Source organism: Montipora foliosa, chromosome 6 (genome assembly GCF_036669935.1).
Source record: "Montipora foliosa isolate CH-2021 chromosome 6, ASM3666993v2, whole genome shotgun sequence".
NCBI classification, from domain to species: Eukaryota; Metazoa; Cnidaria; class Anthozoa; order Scleractinia; family Acroporidae; genus Montipora; species Montipora foliosa.
The window spans coordinates 65,726,138-65,731,764 of NC_090874.1; positions in this window are offsets into that span (position 1 = coordinate 65,726,138).

Sequence of the window (5,627 nt, forward strand, 5' to 3'; positions counted from 1 at the left end):
TGACCGAAAACGGGCAAGACAAACGGTTCTTTGCGTGTCACTTACAATTAACCCTTTCATCGCCAAAAATGCAAATTGACACTTATAGATTTTACTCTGTCTAACGCCATATGATTTTACTCGTCAATGGGGAAGCCCTCGGCGGTGAAAGGGTTAACAACACCTAGGTTCGCTCAAAAACTGTCCCCAGTAAAACTGGACGCTCCAACAAAAAAAAGGTTTTTAGGCAACTTAACTCATGCACGGGGCCCCGTTTTCTTCCACTCGCTTGACTTTCCGCAGTTACGAATTTCTTCGGCTCGGGAATTTGCTTCCCGCAGCGGCTAAGGTTGGGCGACTAGTTAACTCATCACTCATTTTACGGTTTTTTCCGTGCATTAGCATTTAATTTCCTTAAAAGTTAAACTCACGATCACGGCGAGCAAACCCATACCTTTAACAGTGTTGTTAGCGCCTTTCAGAATGTGGATATCACTTTGTATTTGAGTGAGTTGCTTCTTCATTCCTTTCAGTATAGCTTCGATCTTTTCAGTCGATGATCCAGCGTAAAAATAAATGTTGTTACAATGCTGAGTTGCTGTCTTTAGATTGGCTGCAGTATTTCCCGACAAAGCAACGGGCTGGTTGACGAACAACGCGTAGAGCACTAACTCAAAGCAAATTACAGTGGTAAAAAAAGACATCTCGAGAGCTGATTGAGGTTCGACCCAATCGAACTTAATCGTCGAGTTAGCAATGAGGATGAATATCCCAAGTAGCGTCATTAGTATTAGTAAGGTTTGTGTAGGAAAGCAGCTGAGATAGCGCGAAATTTTTCGAGTTTACATACACGTAAATGGTTTCTTTGTTTTGCTGAGATGCGACTGAAAAATATTCATTGAACATAAGGGAACATTTACTTAACATGAAAGAGTAATTAAATTTCCACAATATTCGATAAAATCTCTTTTGCAGGTTTGCACGACTTTCTAGTAATCCGCAGAAAGGCAATAAAGTAATTCATTATTTAGGACACTCTTGATGACTTTTTCTTTTATTTATCACTAATTGAATGCCACTAGCATTTCAGGGTACCCAACGACGGAATGTCTGAACATTTGTCAGAATTCCTTAAAATGGTTTCCACAATACTTGAATGCTTTTTTAGTGAGTTTGTAGGTTCGCTAGCTACAAAATATTTATCTCCTCGCATGTTCTGGAGAACTTCAGGTCTGCAGAAAAATTTGCCTTGTACGAAAGTTCTGGGAATCGAGGCAGGTCTGATAAGAAACTTTACATTACGTAAGCTATCGTCCTCTATATGCCGAAAATTTAAGGGGATGTTTGCTTAAAATAAGATTCTCAAACAAACCTTGGCGAACGTGATAGACGAAATAAATTTTCAGTTCTTTCTGCTATTTGGTTAACTCTTACTCAAATCAGTAAAATTAAGCGTTCCTCATTTCAATTTCGAAATTTCTAAGCACTCTTCCGACCCTTTACTACGTTTCCAAAATACCTACGAAATGTGCAATGTGTTCAGAAAAATGCCCAAAATCGTAGGGTGCCTCGAAAGTCTGAGTTCGAATATTCGAAAAGTCTAGCCAACCGTCCTTCCGAACAGATATTTACCGTAATTTGGATGCAAATCAAGTAATGTCATTCTCTGAGTGTATTCTTTGGAATTGGCGCGCCCTAGCAACCTCACGAATTGCATCAGTGAGTTGGCTCTCTCGAATACTTTCTTATAGAAAACGTTTCCTTTGGATTTCAGAAAAAAAGAAAAACTGATGATCGGCATTTTCGATATTTTGGCCTCGTGACAGGACTTTTTGCTATATGAAATAAACGTACTTGAAAAGATCCAAAACACCATTTGCTGAAAAGAACTCGGAACCAAGTTGTTGTTAATTAAACAACTCATCTTTGGAGACGTCCCATCCACTAAATCGAGGGCAAAATTGAGTCTTGCGAAAATTTGGAAGCAAGACGAACTTTAAAGTACTTATAGTTTGTGATCATTTTTCCTTGTGTTGTATTTTTTATTGTGCAATGATGTCTGAACTCCCAAAAACCCAAAACTTGCTGATGTCTGTTCTAACTTCTTGGCTCTTAGGCTGCGTTCGATTGATCGTATTCCGGAATAGGAATACATGGAATAGCAGAAATCCTTCGTTTTTAAGGAGATTCACAATAAAATTGTCAAACACCTGCTTAAATGCTATTTTAAACATATCTTTATTATCCTTGTTGCCTCAAAACGCCAGACAAAACGTTTTAAGTCATCACTCCAAGTATTCTTTTTTCGGAATAGGGTCAATCGAACGCGCCCTTAGTTTACGGCGTGGAAGACGCGAAGGAGTGGAAGACTATTAACTATGGTCTTATTTTCTCCAGGCTGAAAAATTAGAATTAAATTTGATTACCGCATCAGGTAATTAAGAGTACTGTATGGCATATTCTGAAGTTTAGAAGATACGGATTCACAAATCATTTTTTACCGTGGAAAAGTGTAGGTTGAGCTCATATGAATTTCCTGAAGCTGAATGGTACTGAAGGTATCCGACTGGTACTGGGCGGTTGTCAATTCGACTAATTGCTTCCTAACTTTCAGATATAAATGTTGCCAAGAACTAGCATCTTCTTTAGTGATTTAATAAAATACATGAAAAAAATCTTTTGATTCTGATTGGCTGAGGGCAGTGCAGTTCCCGTGTAACACTGTGCCAAAAGTGTAATACCAGTGCAAATTACACATCAAAGTTCCGGATTATGATTGGCTAATAAACAATAGGGTCAGAACCAATCAAATATATTGTTTCCAAATCAAGCGCGTCTCATGGATGGCGCAATTTTTTATCCGATTCCGTGATATGCGCGCGTTACTTCTACTTCTCCATCTCGTATTTTTTCATGTATAATGAGTAATCACATGATTTTTCTCGTGCAATTTGGAATGAATAAGCACTGCGTAGACGGGATCGTGCAATTCTGGTCGTCTTTAAAAAAATTTACTCCTGCTCGTTTATTCCAAATTGATTGCAGTCCAAATCATGTGATTACCTATACTCAGTAAATTTGTGAACCTTTGATTTTTTTGCTCTTTCTAATCCAGTCAATCAATGGAAAAATAGGGGTCAGCCTCCCACTAGTTGCAACTACTTACCTTCAGAAAACATCCCTCTATAACATATCAAAGTCCTAGTGGGAGGACACACATGTTAAAAATCAGGAATATTTATATAGGCGAAATTTTGCGGAATGGAAAAGAGGCTGCGCAAAGAACATTTAGATCTGCCTTGATTTTCGCGAGGATTTGTTACGGAAACGTTGGTGGATCAGGCAAAATAAATGAAAGTGATTAAAAAAATTGTAAAGTAATTTGGAAGCGTGAAATTATTTACTGTTGTTTGCTTTCGATGAGCGCTTGTAAAACTCTTTACTGATTAAAAGCCGATACGATTATGATCTTAAAATAATTGTCAAAATACCTTTATTTATTCTATGACGTACTATTTTTAAGGAATTTTTAAGAGCAATGTAATCTGCAATAAGTGATAGGAGTTAATTTAGAAGGGAAAATTTGTTTTTATAGTCTATGTAGAAATGATTTCATCAGATTTTCGAGACGTCTCCAGTTGGTCACATTTTGCAACATTGCCTTTGTCAATCTCTACACGTATAGCTTATTTCTTTCGAGGAAATACAATCCATTAATTTCCAGTTCTGAATCGCCTATGTGTAAAGTCAAGGAAATCTGGCTATCTTGGTGATTTTTCATTATTTGAATGTAGCAACGACGCGATTATTCCAGTGTGTTTTATGCCACGTATATTATGCAAATGACAATTAGGTCTTGCAAGTTTCAATGTGTGTGAATATTGAATGAAAACAGCAAAACCATTCTGGTAAAGCGATAGTTTCGTATGATCGACTGATACACTAGCTATAGCTAGAAGTGTGTCGTAGCTTTATATGTGGACTGCACGTCGTGAGAAGGAGTGATAGATAATGGCAGGCCTCTCCACAGACCTCATTATCGAACAGGTGCTAATGCAGAGTTTGAAAACCAGCGGTGGTTTGACCAGGCCGAGGTATGACGGAACAACAGCGGCTGAAATCAGTCGTGCAATGCAAGAATTTACAGGCGTAAACCGTACAGCTGCAGCTAGCATGATAAGGACATGACCAATGCGAGAAAAGAGCGTGACAACAAGGACACCATTAGGATACTCTATGCTCTTGAAGATCACAATCCCTTTTCACCTGTCCCGCACCTGCGAAATATCATGAAAGGTGTTCACCGCGATTGTTCTGTTAATTAATGCGGACAAGGCCAAGAAAGTGGGAGAAAAGGTGCTTTCTTCTATGACTGCGGACACGAGGACACGTTCAAAAATAGTAACCGAGCGGTTACTCTAGCTACGAAATATGACCTCCAGATTAACAATGAACATGTGTAGGTTGACCCGCAGTTATTATTTCAGCGCTTCATTTTGACCTCAAACCAAAGCGAAGATCTCCCAGCCGTGTTTCGCTATGAACTTTGTACTTACCCAGCTTCTCTATTTGATTCGTCTTTGATTCTTCTAAAACCCAACAAGCCAGCTTTGGCCAATGCCATCTGGTTGGAGCTTTCTTCCCAGACCTGAATTGAAAGCGCTCGGAATGAGACGGATTTGCAGTATGCTTTAGACGGTGAAGCACTCCTACACAGGGTAGTTTGGCCCTCTCCAGGATCGGCGACTTACAAAGAAGTCTTAAATCGCTACTCTAATTACGTGACAAAGAAGTTTGGTAGGGCGATCATCGTGTTTGATGGAGGAGGTAATCAGGCAAGATTGCGCCCACTGTGTCGTTCACCCATGAAATGAAGATCAACATGAAGAAATACATGATTCTGTCGAATATAAAGAACAAGCAGCGGTTCCTTGACATGCTAAGCAGTTGTCTGCGCGAGCACCGCTGTGAGACGCGACATGCAAATGGTAATGGTGACCTGCTTATTGTGAAGGCAGCAGTCGAATCCGCTAGGACAAGAGCTACCATTCTTAAAGGAGATGATACCGACCTAATGGTCCTTCTCCTCTTTCACTCGGAGCATGATTGCCGCTACCTGTTCTACATCCAACTGTTACCCAACTTCTCCTGTCTACGGAATCGTTTGTGACCTCCCCTCAGTTCACTGATGGAGCATGCCAAGGTATACCAAGACGGCAGTGCAACAAAGGAAAGCATCGAGAATGCAAGAGAGAATGCTCTTGTCTCGCTTTTAAATGGAAAGCCAGGGCACCGTCTAGATGACCTTCGATACCTACGTTATCAGGAAGAACTAGCCACAAAGCGAACCAACGTCGAGCCGAACAACCTTCCGCCCCCGTCTTCTGCGGCCAATATCACAGCTTTCGTGTCTTCTGTCAAATTCAGCAATGGAAAGGAAAAGAAGTAGATGTAGAGGGATGGGGATGGAAGCTACAAGACGGTCAACTCCAGTAATGACGGATCTATCTCCTGCAGCAGAGAGAGATGTAACTGTAAAAGTGGATGCAAAATGCTGAGATGTTCGTGTCGAAAGCATGGTTTGGAGTGCTTCTCGGTCTCTGTGCACTGCAAAGGGTCAGGGTGCACCAATTCCTCTGTCAAATCCT